General features: G+C 39.8%; 1 non-coding gene across 1 annotated transcript; it reads right to left on the bottom strand.

Annotated features, from left to right (window-relative positions):
- Positions 1-10,237: 10,237 nt before the first annotated feature.
- LOC117285034 lies at positions 10,238-10,342 on the bottom strand. The gene has a single exon (XR_004516049.1). It is a non-coding gene; the product is annotated as a U6 spliceosomal RNA (small nuclear RNA).
- Between the last annotated feature and the right edge of the window lie 8,262 nt (positions 10,343-18,604).

Genomic DNA, 18,604 nt, shown 5'->3' with positions numbered 1-18,604 from the left:
GCTGCAAATAATATAGTAAGCAATTTAAACATGACACACTTTGCTGTAACACATATGGAGGGTGGTACCTGGCATGTGTGGCAGCTCTGATGCTTGCTGTCAAGCACTCAGGCAAGTGGTACCACTCAGAGTCATAGATAGGATAGGTTTCAAAGCACCAAGGTCTGCATTGCTGCATGATTCTGCCAATGAGTTGGAGACTCCAAGGATCATAGGCTGGTATGTTTGAGTTATTGTGGTATAAGAGGAAGGGACAAAGACTGAACCGCCTTCTTTTGGAAGGAGAGTGGAAAAGAGCTCTCAGGCTGAGGAGGATGGTGAACATTTTTTCTTTACATTTTCCTCAAATAATAGGTAGTTGTAACAAGCAAACAATTCCAATTCCTGTATGGCTAATGTTTTGGTGTTTTACTGAAGAAGTCAGCAGTAGAACCGTCTTAGAAAAAGCATCCTTCCATATTCTGCTCCATGTTTCCTTCCTATCAGTAATCCTCTCTGTTCTGTCTCCCGATTATGATTGTTGAGGAATAGTTATCTCACTCTGGGATTGTCAGTTTTTCAGTATTTTAGTTTCTTGTTGAGTAAAATAAAAATCTGAGCACAAATATGTACCTCTTTTTCCCTGTCCTCTCCCCTCCCTTCCTTTCCTTTCTCTTTCTCTTTCATTCATTCATGACAGGGTCTCAAAAGGTAGTTAAGGCTGTCCTTAAACTCACTAACATAGGCCCAGGCTGGCCTCCAAACTCCCAAGTGCTGAGATTATAGGCATGCACCACTACTCCTGGCTCCCTTCTACATTTAGTTTTAGATATGCTCTTGCCTAATTGTTTAATATTTGGAATGCTTCAGTATTTAGTTTCTACCTGTTTTATTTTATTTTATTTTTTATTTTTGGTACCAGGGATCGAACTTGGGACATTGTACTTGTGAGGCAGGCAGTGGAACCACTGAGCTAAATCCCCAGCCCTCTATCTGTAAATTTTGTTGTACTAGGGATTGAATCCAAGGACTTTGCACTGAAGTATATCTCTATTCCCAACCCATCCCCTCCCAGCAATTTTATTTAATTCTGTCTTTTAAATTTTCATTTTATTTTGACCCACGGTCTCCCTAAGTTGCTAGGTTGCCCAGGCTGGGCTAGAACTTTTGATCCCCTTTCCGCAGACCCCCAGACTGCTGCAGTTATGGGCATGTGGCATCACATCTGGTGCTCCTTTTTAATTATTTAATGATTTGCAAGACTGCTTCTTAATGGAATTCTGTAGCTCCTTTGTAATGGGAATTTATATACACATAAGAAATTTGGGTATTAATGGTCTATGTTCTGTTAAATAACTGGTTCCCCAAGGCAGAGGAAGTTGCAACTCAGTAGTAGAAAAGCTTCATTTGCTTGCCTGTTTTATTCTCCCTACTGGTTCTGTAGAAGTTGCTGGAAGTTGTTTGTCATCCTTACCTCTATACTCCTCTCCTTGTCAAGTAAATCTATACCTTGTCCAGTAAAGTGCAGAACACTTTTCAGGAAAGATGAATTGAGTCAGCCAAGTAGCCATTCTAGTATAACTAGAAAATAGGATGAGTGATTCAGCTTGGAAAAGAACTTAACGGCAAGGGGCACAGTGAGAAGCCCTGATGCAAGCAAAAGTCTTGCATAAGAAGGACGGGAACTGAGGAAGACCCAGCCCTGAGGCTCACTGGGAAGTCCTCCAGGCCACCACTGTGCATCTTACTGAAAGAAACAGCCAGGCCCTACTTCCTTATGTGCAGATTTGTATCTATTAAGTGCCTTATCTACAGGGTGATTCTTCTGAATCCTGCTTGACTCAGCTAGCAGCGTTTACATGGTAGAATGCTCTTTCATTACATTATATTATGATTTTTTTTTTTTTTTTTTTTTTTTTTTGGTATGGGAACTTTGCACTTTTGAGGCAGGTAGTGGTATCTCTGAGCTAAAAATCCCTAGCCCACTGTGATTTTTAATTACTGCAGAATATTTAATTAGTCAGTGTATTCTAATTGAGGCAGTCCTAGATATTTAAGTTATTTTTAGTTTCCAATCTTTTTGTTTGTTTGTTTGAGGTAGGGTCTCACTATGTAGCTTGGTTGGCCTTAAACTCACTGTGTAGCCCAGGCTGGCCTTGAACTCAGTGGCTGTCCTCCTGCCTCAGCCTCCCAAGCTCTGGGATTACAGGTGGGCACCATCAGGCCTGGCATTTGTTCTCTACCATAAATTCCACCAATAAAAGATCATTCTCCTGGGCCAGGGATTTATCTCAGTGGTTCTGCCGCGTGCCTCGCAAGCACAGGGTCCCAAGTTCGTTAGATCCACAGTACCAAAAAAAAAATGAGATCATTCTTTTAATATAGGATTTTTTTGTTTGTTTTGTTTAGGCGGTACCAGGGATCAAACTCAGGACCTTGTGCTTGCCAAGCAGGCAAGGCACCAGTGAGCCACATCCCTGGCCCTAGGATTAATATTTTTAAGCATTAGACTTCTTTATTATTTCAATATTTTTATTTATTCATTTTTTGAGGTAAGGTTTCTGTATGTAGCACAGGCTGCCCTCAAACTCCCAGTGATCCTCCTGCTTTAGCCACCAAAGTGCCGGGATTACAAGTGTGTGCCACCACACCAGGCTAATATTTGAGGTTTTAAGTTTTTGGTTTTCTTCATAGGTTTGTGTGCGTGTGTGTGTGTGTGTGTGTGTGTGTGTGTGTGTGTGTGAGTGATAGGTGTTGAATCCATGGCCCTGTGTATGCTAAGCACATACTCTACTATTGAGCTACTTTCTCACATTCTCATCCCCTTAGTCCATTTTATATTTTATGGCAAAATCTGAAATTGTAGCACTGACCGATCATGCACACTTCGAGTGTTTTTTTTTCCTCATCAACAGTATTTATTATTCATGTGAACAGCTTTACAAAAATGGTATCACTCAAATTTGCTTAGCACCTACTCATTTACAGCTAATTTTGAATAGCACAGTTACATATTCTAAGCAACTCGTATTCCATGGAGACTGATACTCCTTTAAAAACATGAGGTATTGAGCCGGGGGATATAGCTCAGTGGTGCTGCCGCCTGCCTCATGAGCACAGTCCTGAGTTCAATTCCAGTAGCAAAAAGTGGGGGGGCTATCTGGAAAATTAATGAACAAGAAGAACTTTTTACATATTGGAATTCTAGCAGCCTCTGCTTACTAAAACTCCGCTGATTTTGTTTTATATCTGGTCTTTTGTTTTTATGTAATCATTATAGTTGATAATAGAAAATTCCCTAAGATGATCAGAAGTAATCAGCTGACAGGAAGTACTGCTATTCCTTGGTTTCTTACTACCCTGCCTACCATACAGGCCCACAACTCATCAGCCTGGCAGGTTTTTCATAGCTTTTTTTATACTTTGTTGTACAAAGGGAATATCTGAATGGCTGATTATGAAATGGTATACATTTCACTGTTATAACAAGTAGTACAAGGACTAAAATTTTGAAAATGAAATGCTGGGAAGTGTTTTTAAGACCCCAAAGTAGTAGCTCCTAAAGGTGGCTTTTGTAATTAGCTGCTGTGTTGGAACGCAACATATGTTATACCACAAAACTAGCTCTGCTTCAAGCCAACATCCTGAGCCTTTGGAAATCGCAGAGCAGGGCTAATACCGAGCCTGCGGAAACTGCTTTTGACTAAACATAATTACCTCAAGTTCTAGTTAGCAGTATATACATCCTGATTTAATTTCATCCCTCATTGAAAAAATAAATTTAATGTGCTCCAAAGACACTGCTGGCAGCTTAAGCTATCTCCCAGGGGAGTTTATACTTGCATTTCATCCACGCAGACACACGGCACACCTCAAGTTCTATTTGACAATTCTAACAGTCCTTGGTCAGGCATTTACTACCTGGGCTGGTGTGAAGCTTCCAGCCTGGCACTACTGAGGTTTTCTAGGGTTTCTCATGCATCAGGTTTGTTGTTGTTGTTGTTGTTGTTATTTTTGTTTTTGAGACAAGATCTTGCTGTGAATAGTTCAGACCAGCTTAGAATTCACAATTCTGACCTTGAACTGTGGCAGTCCTCCTCATCAGACTCCTGAATGCTGGAATTACAGGTGTGGGTCAATAACCTCTCTGTGTGATTTGTGATTTTGGGATTGTGAACTTACTACTTATTCCTTTTTTTTGGATATAAGGTCTCACTATGTAGGTCAAGGTGTCACTGTGTTGCCCAGGCTGTCCTCAAACTCAAAACGATCCTCCTGCCCCTAGCTCGAGTGCCAAATTACAGGTGTGCACCACCATACTTGGCTGTGAGCTCACTTTTACTGACATTTCATCTATGGGAATCCTGTAAGGGCTGAGTAAAAGGTGTGTGCCTTCAGAATTGATTTATATGTGCTTTCAATGAGCAACTCGTGTTTCTTTTCAGCCTGTGACCAGTGGTCATGTTATTGTCGCTTTGTTTCTCTCTCTACATTTATTTATTTGTTTGTTTATTTGCAGTAGTGGGGATTGAACCCAGGACCTTGCAATTGCAAGGCAGACACAGTGCCACTGAGCTAAAGTGCCACAGGGGTCTCTGCCTCTAGCTATCTCTCTCTCTCTCATTTTTGTTTCGTTTTTGTACTGGGTATTGAACTCAGGTCCTTGTGATTTCGAGGCAGGCGGCAGAACCATGGAGCTATATCTCTAGCCCTCTCTCTCATTTTTTTGAGACAAGGTCTTGCTAAGTCCCTAAGTTATCCAGTCTGGACTTGAATTTGTTATCCTCCTGCCTCAGTCCCCCAAGTGCTAGAATTACAGGTGTGTATCACCACACCCAGCCAACTTATTTTGAATTCCTAGGTGGGCATTATCTGGATTCCACTCTAGACAGGAAACTGAAGTACAGAAGTAAAGAGATTTATTCGATGACAATGACCAGCTCTGAGTCCAGGCTGCCCACAGTGATATATGCACACCAGCGTTTATAGCAGCACAGTTTGTAATAGCTAAAACTTGGAAACAGCCCATTTGGCCATCAGTTGGAAACTGGATTAAAGATATGGTTTTTCTATAAAATGGAATACTACTCAGCCATAAAGAATGAGAAATTAAATTCATTCATAGGAAAATGGGTACATATTGAGGATATACTCCTAAGTGAAATAATGTCACACATGTGTAAATACTGAATAATTTTTCTGGTGTGAAAAACTATAATAGTACATAAGATCCTAATGATATAATTGACCATGTGAAATAGGAAGAAAAGTGCTAAGGTGTAGGGAAAATGGGGGGAAGGGTAGGGGAAAGGTAATAAGGGAAAAGAAAAAAATACGACAAAATGAAAAAATGGAAATAAAGTGTTTGTAAATGGGGAGGGGAGGAGGGGGTGAAGGGAGGGCACGGCACTGACAAGGGGAAAAAAATAAGAACCAAGACCTGTCATGTAAAGGTACAAGATTCCAATAATGAATGGAATTGTACTATATACCTTAAATGTACCAATAAACTCAATAAAAGGGAAAAAAATGCTAAGGTATTTATTGGTAAATGAACTGAATAGTGCCAGGGAAAGGGGAAAATTGTTATCTAGTACAGGTTTATTTAGGGATGTTTGTGAAGACAAGACTAAATTTTTGGTACTTTCGTAGAATTAGTTCAAGTATCCAGGCGTGGTGACCCACAATTGTAGTCCCAGCACGCTGGAGGATCACGAGGAGTTCAGAGCCATCCTGGACTACATTGTGTTTTCCAGGCCAACCTGAACTATGTAGCTAGACCCTGTCTCACAAGGGCTGGGGATATAGCTCTCAGTGGTTCTGCCTCCTGCCTCACAAGCACAAGGTCCTGAGTTCAATCCCCAGTATTCCCCCGCCCCAAAAGGTAGACCCTGTCTCCCAAACACAAAACACAAATTTTCAAGTAAAATTATAAAGGATACTGAATTTTTTTAAAATGTGCTTTTTTTTTTCTTTATTGAGGGGAGGGTGCTGGGTAATCAAACTACTCACATACTAGGCAAGTACACCACCACTGAGCCACATCCTCATTCCCTGGGTCTTTTTTCTTTTGTGTCTGTGGTATATTTTTGTAGTTGTTTAAATTATATGCACAACATTCCAATGCCTTCTAAGAGTTAATTGCTTTTGTCATTTCCCACTATATTGTAATAGTGTCCACAGCTTTCTAAAACTTTGTTTTAAAGTAACGCCAAGCTTTGCTGGTTGTGGTGACAAATGTACATCTGATCTCAGCACAGGGAGGTTGGGCAGGAGGATTGTTATGAGTTTAGGTCAGGCTGGTTTAATGAGGCCAGCCTGAGTTATATAGGCCCTGTCTCTAAAACAACAACAGAGGAACTTCCTGAATAAATAATGTCAAATTTAAAGTTGCAAAACTAGTACCAAAAATTCTTTAGTCTTCACCCTCATTCAGTGTCATTTGCTTTATTATTGACCTCCTTTTCCTGCCACTTGTGTGTATCCTTCCCAACTATTTACCGTTTCCCTCATAGTTACTGTCTGATACTAACTTGCAGATATATTTTTTCACCTCTTGACATGTCATTGTTTTAAGTGCCTTAAAAATTTTTGTTTTTTTTTTTAGACAGGGTCTCACTATGTAGTTCAGACTGACCTGGAACTCAGGCTGGTCTTGAACTCACAGCAATTTTCCTGCCTCAGCTTCCCAAGTGCTGGGACTACAGGCTTGAAAGCTTGCGCCACCATGCCCTGCTTAGAAAACTTTTTTTTTTTTTTTGTTTGGTACTGAGGATCGAACTCAGGCCCTTGGGCTTGCAAGGCAGGCACTGGAATCACTGAGCTAAATCCCTGGCCCTTAAAAAACATTCTTCACTTGATCTTAGCCAAAAGGCCGAGAAGCGATAAAACATTCTTAAGGAGACATTCTGTTGTATTAATCGTAGCACAATTATCAAAATTGGGGAATTGATTCTGAATAAAATATGTAGATAATAGTGTATCAAGTATTGGTATGGCATTAATCCAATAATGTTAATATGTGTGACATAATTTTTCATGGTCATTATTATTTTAGAAATTTTTTTTCTCGTTCAGGGTTTCAGTCTACCATCACATTGTATTGAGCTGGGGATTTAGCTGAGTGGTTCCGCCACCTGCCTCACATATTTAGCTATTGGATCCCTTTAGTGTTCTCTGATCTAGAGTACTTTTTCAGTCTTGCTTACTCTTGATCTTTTTGGGAAAGTGCAAGTAACTTATTTCATATTAGCTCTCTTTTGTTGTCTTATATACCCTCATGATAATTCAGCTCATGTGTGTTTGGCAGAAGGTAGCATACTATCAGGAATTAAATGATGATTGGGTTCAATATTGGTTGCTGTTGAATGATCACTTGGCTAAAGTCGTGTCTGACAGATTTCTCCCCTGGGAGGTTACAGTTTTTCTTTTATAATGAATAAGAATCTTGTGGGAAAATACTATGTAAGCATACTATGTATATGTCTCATCAGAATTTCACCTAATGGTAATTTTAGCTCATGCATTTTTTTAACCTCAGTCATTACATTATAGTTGCTGAGTAGTTACTTTGAAATTTTGTTATTTTCTTTGTAAGTTGGCATTCAGTTTTCTTTTTTCTATTACACTTTTATTTCAGCTAGAAGGTATAATCTAGGGGTTTCAAGCTATAATCACATGTTGAAAATATGTTTTAGAAAAAAAGGTGCTCTGAATGGAGCTGCTTAGCTCTGACCATTTTCGTTCTGCACAGACCTTGTGGAATCTGCACAAAGAAATCTTTTCTCCGTTTAATCCAATTAATTGCTCTTGTGTGTAAATTGCTTTCTATTCCAGTATATTTAGTATGGTGAAATAAATAGGGCCAGCCACTATCCAGGAGTTATTCCAAGCATATAGGAGATGGGCTGAACCTGCCATGATCTTTCCCAATCTGGTGGAGTAGGATACACTCCAGGCCATGCTTCTACAAAACTAAAAATGATAGTGATTTGTAAACTATTCTCCCAAATAGATATAACTCCATTTCTATATAAAACTCTTGGTCATGCTTTGAGGTTTGGTCCTTAAAACAAAAAAACAAGGTACAGTAGTAAAAGTAGACAAACTGTGCAAATAATATTTTCAACACCAAGCCAGGCATGGTGGCACATGCGTGTAATCCCCGCACTTGGAAGTTTGAAGCAGGAGGATTGCTGAGTTCAGGTCCAGCCTGGGATCTGTAGTAAATTCAAGGCCAGTCTGAACTACATAGGGAGACCTTGTCCCAAAAAAACTGAAACCAAAACCAAAAACCACACCATGCAATTAAGTGTACCGTATGGAACAAAAATCGTGTACAAAAAGCATAAATTTCAAAAATGTGTTTACCTTATATGATAATGAACTTGTAGCTGATACCTTTGGCTTAGCTGAAGTTATAGAAAGAAAACATATAACTATGTCTAGTTTCCATTTTCCAATATTGGGAGATTCTCTAAGAAGAATGATGGAATAAAGATGCTTAGAATAACTGAAAATATACGTGAAAAATGGACATACCATCATCTCTTGATATTAGTATCTTTCATGGGTGTTTTTGTGGTGGCTAACTCCTGCTGCTCACTGAAGGGCAGGAAGAACTACTACCTCTCACCATCAGGTTATGAGGGCACTTTTCACTCAGATTTTTTGTTTGTTTTGTTACTGGGGATTGAACTCAAGTCCTTGCGCTTTCAAGGCAGTTGCCAGAACCACTGAGCTAAATCCCTGGCCCTTCACTCAGATTTTATGTGGTTGATTAAACGTTGTTTCTTTGAAAATTTACATAGCATTGGTGGACAAAAGCTTCAGTTCCTTTTTGGGGGGAGGGATTTGAGCCAAGGTCTCCCTTTTATAGTTCAGGCTGGCCCTGAACTATGTAGCCCCAGGCTGGCTGGCTTTGAACTCATGGTAATCCTCTTGCCTCAGCCTCCTGAGTGTTGAGATTACAGGTGTGTGCACTATGTCTGGCTTTGTTTTGTTTTGTTTTTTGAGACAGGATCTCCCTATGTAGTTCAGGCTGCCCTCCAACTCATGGTGATCCTTCTGTCCCAGCCTCCCGAGTGCCGAGGTTATAGGCATGCACCACCATGCCTTGTTTAGGAGAATAGTTTTAAGATGGTGGGAACAAAGTCAGTAGTCATAGCAATAGGGAAAAATAGGTAAAATGCTTTAAATTTCAAGCAGAGTCTGTAAGTGAAGTAATAAAAAAGTTTATCTATATACTTCTTGTCCTGGGCCAGCATGTGGAAATCTGTTTAATGCCTCAGCGTCTTAGCTGCTTCATTTGCGCAGCTGCTCATCCTTTATTCCGTAGTGTTGTGAGGAGCTTGAAATGAGCTAATGGCTGTGAAGGCCTGGAGCAAGTAGAGCTCAACAACAGTAATTACTGCTATTATGCTTTTTCTCATTTTAGATTTTGAAATATGATAATGTGGACATTAAAACTGAGGATCAAGCCGGGCATGGTGGCACACGCCTGTAATCCCAGCGCTCAGGAGGCTGAGGCAGGAGGATCACTGTGAATTGAGACCCGTCTGGGCTACATAGTGAGTTCCAGGTTAGTCTCCACTACATAGTGAGACCCTGTCTCAAAAAACCAAAAAAAAAAACCCCGAACAAACAAAAAAAACCAGGATCATTTGGAAGAAAGGAATAAATGATTTGTATGATCTCACTTGCTTATTTTGAAAGTATAATGAAATAAAATTGTAAAGAATATCTATATTATGCTTATGTAGATTTTTTTGGTGGGGAGTAGGTTAGAGACGGTCTCATCATGTTGTGATCCTCATGCCTCAGCCTCCCAAATGTTGGGATTACAGGCATCCACCACCACACTCAGCTGCTTATGTGGATTTAAGTGGTTGCTAAATACAAATGTTTTTGTTTAAATTTTAATCAGCGATGGATTTATTAATCAACAAATTGGTTCAATTTGCACACCATACAATTTGCCTACTAAAGTGTTTGTTAGTAGTCTTCAGCATACTCACAGATGGTACGATCATCATCTTAGAACATGTAGAACATTTTTCTTAGCTCAGAGGAACCCAGTGCCCTTTTAGCTATCACCCTTTAGGTCTTTCCCAGTCTCACCAGCCCTCAGCAGTCACTGATCTTTCTGTTCCTGTGGTTTCTCTATTCTAGACCATTATAATGAATGGAGTCATCTAGTATGTGACCTTTCATAACTGGAATTTTTTTACTGTGCATAACGTTTTTTTCTTTTCTTTTAAAAAATATGGAAAACTTCATGAATTTGTGTGTCATCCTTAGGCAAGGGCCATGCTAATCTTCTGTATTGTTCCAATTTTAGTATATGTGCTGCTGAAGTGAGCACTGGGCATAATGTTTTGAAGGTTCATCTGTGTTGTAGGAAGTATGAGTATTAATGTTCTTATATCATTGCATAGAGTATACTATGTTGATTGATGAACATTTAGGTTATTTCCACCTTTTGATTATTACAAATAGTATTGCGAGAATGATCATGTACAGCTGTTTGTGAGGGTAGGGTTTCCGTTCTCTCAATATACATACTTGGGAGTGGAATTTCTGGGTCATACGGTAACAACCTTTGATTATTTAAGGAATTGCCTGTTTACAAAAGTGGCTATGCCATTTTATGTTCCACTAGCAGTATATGAGGGTTCCAGTTTCTCCACCTCCTTGTCAACAGTTGTCTAACTCTGATTCCAGCCATCCTGTTTGCTGTGAAGGTGGTTTCTGAATGTGGTCTTGATTTAAATTTCCTAGATGACTAATGATGTTCAGCATCTTTTCATTTGGTTATTGGCCATTTATATATCGCTCATAGAGAAATGTCTCTTCAGATCCCTTGCCAACTTTTAAGTTGCATGATCTATATTTTTATTATTGATGTATAAGTTTTTATATGTTACAGATACAAATCTTATTTCAGGTGTATGATTTGCAGATAGTTTAACTCATTCTATGGGTTGTCCTCTCTCCTTCTCTCCCACTGGGATTGAACCCTAACCCCACACATTCTAGGCAAATGTTCTAACACTGAGCTACATCCCCAGCACTTACTGAGATAGGGTCTCACTACCTTGCCCAGGTTAGCCTCCAAAGTTATAATTCTTCTACCTCAGTCTGCCTAGTAGTTGAGATGAAAGGTATTACACCACTACACCACTGTTCACTTTCTTAATGGTGCCTTTGAAGCTCAGAAGTTGGAACTTTATTTTTCTTGTGGTGCTGGGGATGCAACCCAGGGCTTTCTGTGCATACTAGGTAAATGCTTTACCGTTGAACTACACCCTCCAACCTAAAAGTTTACCTTTTTTTTTAAAAAAAAAAAACCCAAAAAAAAACCAGGATCTCACTATGTATTTCAAGCTAGCCTTGAACTTGTGGCAATCCTCCTGCCTCATCCTTCCAAGTGGCATGTGCCACCATGCCTGGCTAAAAGTTTTAAATTGAGACGAATTCTAGTTTTATTTTTATTATGTTGCTTAGAATCCATTTGTTTCTATAAAGCTAAGATTTTTATAGGGATTACATTGAATTTCTGGATAGATTTGTCAAGTATTACCATGTTAAAGTTTTCTATCCATGAACATGTGGTGATTTCCCACATAGATCTTTAATTTCTTTGAGAAATGTTTTGTACTTTAAAAAAATTTTTTTTTTAATGTTTTTTGGTACTGGGGATTGAATTTGGCACCTTATGCAGCACCACTGAGATAAATCACTGGCCCTGTACTTTTTAAAGTGTAAGTTTTTTGCTGTTTTGTTAAATTGACTCTGAAGTATTTTATTATTTTTGGTGTTATTGTGAATGGAATTGACTTCTTAATTTCATTTTGAGATTTCACAGACAGATTAGCTTATTTTATTTAGTTATTTTGACATTTGAGACAGGATTTTGCTTTGCAGTTCAGGCTGGCCTTGAACTTACTATGTAACCCAAGTTGGCCTCAAACTTGAGGTTATCTCCTACCCCAGCTTCCCAAGTACTGGAATCACAGGCATGTGCCACACTTGGCATGTTTTGGTTTTTTGAGATGGCATCTCACTGTGTAGGCCAATCTTGCTTTAGAACACAGTAAATTGCCCAGGCTGATCTAGAATTTGTGATCCTCTTTCCTCAGCTTCCCTAGTGCTGGGATCATAGGCACAGATCAGTTTTATTAAACTACACTTTAAATACAATAAAGTACACCTTTTTTAAGGGTATAGTTAGAGTTTTGAAAAATACATGCGCTCTTGTAACTACCATCACTTTAGGCAAGTTACAGAACATTTTTACTACTCCTCCTCGGGTTTTTTTATGCCCCTTGGCAATTCTCCCTAACCCCAATTCTGGCCTGAAGCAATCACTCATCAGCCTTATCGATTAGTTTGGCCTTTCTAGAATTTCCTATGACTAGACTCTTATTCTTTTGTATCTGTCTTCTTTCACTCATCATGATGATTTTTAAAATGCAACCACAGACACTGTTTCCTTTTTTTGTTTGTCTATTTATTTATTTATTTTTGAGACGGTGTTTTCACTATGTAGCTCAGACTGCCCTGGAACTCACCGTATAGCCCAGGCTGGTCTCAAACTCATAGTAATCCTCCTGCTGCAGCCTCCCAAGTGTTGGCATTACAGGCATGTGCCACCACACCTGGCTTCCTTTTTTTTTTTTTTAAATGGTGGTACTGAGGGTTGAACCCAGGTTCTTCACATTGAGGTATATCTCCAGCCCTCTTTATTTATTATTATTATTATTATTATTATTTTTTTTTTTTGAGACAGGGTCTCACTATGTAGTTTGAGACTGACCTGGAACTCACTATGTAGCCCAGGCTAGTCTCAAACTCAGTGATCCTCCTGCTTCAGCCTTCCCGAGTGCTGGGATTACAGGCATGCGCCACCACGCCCATCTTATGAGACAAGGTATTTCTAACTTGCCCATGTTGAGTTTGAACTTGTCTTGAGCAGTTCTATTATTGCATCATATTATTCTATTGTCTGGCCATACCTTGTACTAGAGACTGATATCCAAAGGCAGTGCCAAAGACTGGAACTCTTTCAAAGAGGAAACATCTTTTATTTGCTTTTTTATTCTGTCCAGACTATAAGCCTATTGGTTGGTACCATCCATGTTCTGGTATGTGCCTTTCCCCCTCATTTTGCTGGCCAGTGTGTCAGTGATCCTTAGACACACCTAGAATTGTGCTCTACTGATCTGCTAGACATTTCCTAATCCATTCAAGTTGACATATGACAGTTAATGATCACAGGACTGAGGCAGATAGATTTGAATTTTGAAAAGTAGAGAAAGTTTCATGGGAAGGGGAGAGCTTAATGGCAACTAATGATAACTACATCAGGATGTGGTGGAATTAGGTGAGCAGTCAGGTCTGGGAAGTCTAGCAAGGTAGACAGTAACTGAAGGACCAAGGTGCTTGTTGGCAGTAGAATAAGGCTGAAGTAGCCAGACACTGTTTCCCATTACCCTTGGGAAGCTCTTTGGAAATGCCCTATATCTTAGGAGAAGAGGCTTATTTTGGCTCCCAGGTACGGCCCATGAGCAGCTGGCTTCCGTGCAGAAATGGCAAGCAGAAAGGCATGGTGGGGGAAACCTGCTCTGGCAGCCAGGAAGCAGAGAGAGGAGGAGCTGGGAAGGGAGATACACCCTTCCAGGTCACACCCCCAGTGACCCACCTCTTCTAGGCAGGTCCCACCTGCCAACAGCACATTCACCCTCTGAACTCACCTGTGGATGAATTCACCTATGAATACAGCATCCCCATAATCTAGCCACCCTTCAAAAGCCCTGCCTTTGAGTGTAGGAGAGAATTCTGGGGAAGCATTCCAAACCCAAACAAACATGACCTTATTTCCTCCTGTAGGGTCTTTCATTTGGAATATTCCTTTTAAAGGGAAGGTATACTCTAATGCCTGTATTGTTGCTGGGGTCTCTTCTAGATGTAGGGCATGGAAATAGAAGAATGTCTGTTAAAGGGACTTTGCAGGGGAGATTTGTTATGTAGTTGGAATTACACATAACTGTTTGTAGAATTTGTTAGCAGGATTCCAGGAGAGTCTTTCTAAAGTAAAATTGTCTTTACACTTCTCAAACAAGTTTGACTATGATTTAGAATCCGCTTTGCTTTGCTTTCTTTTTTGGCGGCGAGGGTAGTGGGGATCAAACTGAGGAACTTGTACTTAACGAGGCAGGCGGTAGCACCACTGAGCTAAATGGCTAAATCCTGGGCCCTAGAATCCTCTTTTCAAAGAAAAAATACTTTGGAGTTGGGGGATACATGGGTGACAGAAATTTCAGCTGAAGATGTTTATCAGTGGATTAAGTTCATTTATACTTTAGCTGTTGTTGATTTTGAGACAAGGGGGGGGTCTCACTGTATAGTTTAGACTGGTTTTGAACTCACAGTGATTCTCCTGCCTCAGTCTCCCCCCAAGTGTTGAGATTATAGGTATGCACCACCATGCCTGTTTTTTTTTTGTTGTTTTATACTGGATCTCGCCATGTTGTTCAGGCTGGCCTTGAACTCTCTAGGTAGCCCAGGCTGGACTCAAAACTCATGGCAGTCCTGCCTCAGCCTCCCGAGTGCTGAGATTACAGGTGTGTGTCATGCATGGCTTCTCTGCATACAATTTGATAAGAGGATTAGAGGAGTATTTTTAACTTAATTTTAAAAACAGCATTATTAGCAGGCTTGATCCTACTTAGGCTTATGTTTTCATTGTTCTTGGAAGCAAACTTCATCCTACTTGTAGGATCATATTTTAGGACCACATTTATCTTAAACAACTTTTAGCTTGATTTTAGATTTATGGAGAAGTTACAGTGATGTGATGATAGAGACTTTGTGTATACCAAGCTCTGCAAACATCTCTTGTAAAGAGCCAATAATTTAATGAATAATTTAAGCTTTGCAGACCAGCTGGTCTTTCTTAGAACTGTTTTGTTGATGTTGGGTAAAAGCAGCCATAGACAATGAGTAAATGAATGGGTATACTGATGTTTTAATAGAACTTTTCATTTATAAAAATGGGAGTAGGCTGGATTTGGCCCTTGGGCTGTAGTTTGTTGATCCTTCTTGTGTGCACCCTTCACTCAGCCTCTCCTAATGTCTGATCTTATACAACCATGTTAACTAAACCTCATCTGGATCCCTTCAGCATGGTCTCTCTGTCTCTCTCTCACTCACCCCCTCTCCTGCCATCCCCATTCTTTTGCCCCTTTCCCTCTTTCCCCATTTCCCTCCCTCTTTCCCCCCTCCCCCATTCTTATAGGGACTGAGCCTAGGGTCTTTGCATGGACCTTTGCTTTACTCCAGCCCCATTACTTTTTAATTTGAAACAAGGTCCAGCTAAGCTGCTTAGACTGAGCTCAAATTGGTGATCCTCCTTCATAAACTTCCCAAAACTCTGGGATTACAGCCTCTTATTTCAATATTCAGTCTAGTGTACCGTATTACATTTATTCATCATGTCTCAGTCTGTTATTGCCTTTTATTGCCTTTTTTTTTGAGGAGGGTCTTGCTATGTGGCCAAGACTGGCCCTGAACTTTTGGGCTTAAATTGATCCTCCTGTCTCAGCCTCCTGAATAGTTTACACTATCACTATGCCTGGTTTATTTACTTATTTTTAAACCTCATTTGCTCAGTGGGCTGGGGATTTAGCTCAGAGGCACTGTGCCTGCCTTGCAAGCACAAGGTCCTGAGTTCAATCCTCCATACCAAAAAAAAAAAAAAAAAAAATCAGTTGCTCAAATTATTCCATCTTTGGTCATTGAGTTTTTCATATTGGGAGTTATGTTCTCTCTCCCTCCCTCCCTCTCTCTCTCTCCCCCCACTTCATTTTCTTCAGGCTGGCGTTGAGCTTGAGGTCGTACTGTCTCAGCCTCCCCAAGTTCTGGGATTTGCAGGAGCATACCACGAAACATGGCTCTCTATTTTGACTTTTAAAGAAAATTTTCCACTTGTTTTCCAGAGTGTCTACACCACTGAATAATAAGTTTGATCTAGTAATGTTAGCCCTTTCACTTTGTTGTTCATTTGTTTGGCTACTTTATCTTTTTGCATTTCCCAATGAATTTTGGAATAAGTATCAGTTTCTGTAATAAAGCTTGCTAACATTGTGATTAGGATTGTGTTGAACGTGTACATCAATTTGTGTAAAATTGATTTTAACAGTATCTAGTGCTAGAGCTATAGCTTGCTGGTAGAGGTCTGGCCTAGATGTTCCAGGCCCAGGGTTGGTTGGTTGGTGTTTTTGAGACAGACAGGGTCTTGCCAGTGTAGTTCAGGCTGGCCTGGAACTCAGTAATTCTCCTGCTGCAGCCTCTTTAATGCTGGTATTATTTATAGGCATGTGCCACCACCTCTGGCTCAGGCCCAGGGTTTGATACCCAGCACCGTAAGACAGACAAGCCAGGCGTGATGGCAAATCCCAGCACTCCTGAGGTTGAGGAAGAGGGTTGCTGTAAATTCAAGATCAACTGGAACTACATAGAGAATTTTATATTTTTACCCTTTTCAGATATATTATTTTTTATCACGTTTATCTGGAAGCATTTTATAGTTTTTGTTTGTTGTTTGTTCTTGTGGTATTAGGACTAAAACTCAAGACTTTCATGCGTGTTAAGCAAGCACTCTATCACTGAACTGTATCCCCAGCCCCATCATTTCATATTTTTTTGATGCTATTGTACCGTTTTTAAATTTTTCAGTTGTTTCCTGGTATGAAGATGTGTATTTATCTTGTACCTGTAATTTTCTAAAACTGAACTTTTTTTTTTTAACAGATTCCATTGGATTTTCTATGTAGATGATCGTATTAAGTGTGCATAAAGACAGGTTTTGCTTCTTTCTTTCCAACCTGCGTTGTCTCTTCCTTACTTTCCTTACCTTATTGTAGTATCTGAAACTCAGCATAAAATGTGAAATAGTAGTGACCAAAGCAGGCATTTTTGACTTGTTCCTTGCTTGGGGAAAAAGCATTCATCCTTTAATCATTTGCCTTTTGATTTCTACCTCAATAGGAATATTTTAGAAGTGTCCAGGATATTGGTTTTCTGACATTTATTTGGAAATTCTCCAGAGAGCTTTCTGTTGATTTCTAATTTAATTGCATTTTAGTCCTTAGGATACTTTGTATGACTTTCATTTTTTAAAATTTATTGAGACTTGTTTTATGGCCAAGAATACAGTTTCTCTTGGTGTAATGTCCACTTGAAAAGAATGCATATTTTGCCACTGTTGTCTAGAGTTTTTATAAGAATATCAGGTCAGACACTTTGTTATCCTTTAATACAAAGGAGTGAAGTAGGAAATATATTCATTTCTCTCTTCCCCAAATTAATTAATTCATTCTTGGTACCGGGGATCGAACTTGGGCCCTTGAGCTTGCAAGGCAGGTGGTGGAACCACTGAGCCAAATCCCCAGCCCTTCCTCAAATTTATTGTGAGTCTGGAAATCCTGCTGGTTTTTTCTTTTGGGTGAAGAGCAGTCTCCTGATTGGAATGACAGCTTTAAACTGGAATACATTATTTCATTAGTGCACTAATCAACTACAGAGATTAACTGATTGTCTACTTAATAATTAAGTGAAGTTGCTTATAGTTCTTTAACATATACAGAACTAATTAAATTAACCCTTTACTGCCTGGCGTGCCTAGAGTATTCTTGTGTTAATATGGAGGAACCCAAAATCCTTTTTTAAAACCAGTGAGGTAAACAGATAATACAGTCAGTTTTAAAGGGAAGCATATTAAGATGCATATTAAGTACAAATAAACCAAAAATATAGGTGGCAAAACTAGTCTTTTGACAACTTGAGTGTTCTTTAATGATAGTGTTCTGAGGGTCTAAATCAGAAAACTTTCTAACATTTATTTTGGATAGGATTTTAAGATCAACCCTATTATTCATAGACCATTTTGCTGTCTTTGAGGAAGTTTCAGTGTAAAATTATTTCTTTGGTTGTCTCAGCGTATGCTTGCATCTGCCTAGCGAGATACAGAGCAAGGTTGGTGAAGGAGGTTGAACTAGATACATCAGAGGAGCTAAGCAAAACCTGGATTGGAATCTTACATGTCAAAGGAGACTTTGAGCTTACATCAGCTTTTATATTAGATGGGCAAGCTGATGGTTGTAGAAATCAAGATACAGAGAAAGTAGGCACTTTGTCTAACAGAGGAACTGCACAAGCACAGTTTTGGTTGTCCTACTTAGGGGGAAGGAGATGCACTGGTGGGTAGAGGATAATGCCAAGTATCCCTCAGGATAACAAAAAAAACCATCTTGCTCAAATGTCAGGAGTGCTGAGTTGTTGTTGTTTTAATGGAGTGCTGAGTCTTGAGAAACCCTAGTTTGAAGCCAGCTCAGCTTGAAGAATTTGTGTATGTGTCTCTATCTGTGTATTTGTTATTGGGGATCGAACCCAGGGCCTTCTCAATGAGCTACATCCGCAGCCCTTTTCTTTTTTGCCAGGGTTTGGCTCAAACTTGTGATCCTCCTGCCTCAGCCTTCCAGAGTGTTGGGTTTAAGACTCATGACCCCTGGGCCTGGCTTAGTTTGAGTCTGTCTGTCTCTTTCTCCCTCTCCGCCTTCCTCTC

The sequence above is a fragment of the Fukomys damarensis genome, unplaced genomic scaffold, assembly GCF_012274545.1.
Source record: "Fukomys damarensis isolate Sample0158 unplaced genomic scaffold, DMR_v1.0_HiC HiC_scaffold_5, whole genome shotgun sequence".
Taxonomy (NCBI): domain Eukaryota; kingdom Metazoa; phylum Chordata; class Mammalia; order Rodentia; family Bathyergidae; genus Fukomys; species Fukomys damarensis.
This window is presented reverse-complemented; position numbering and strand designations above follow the sequence as displayed.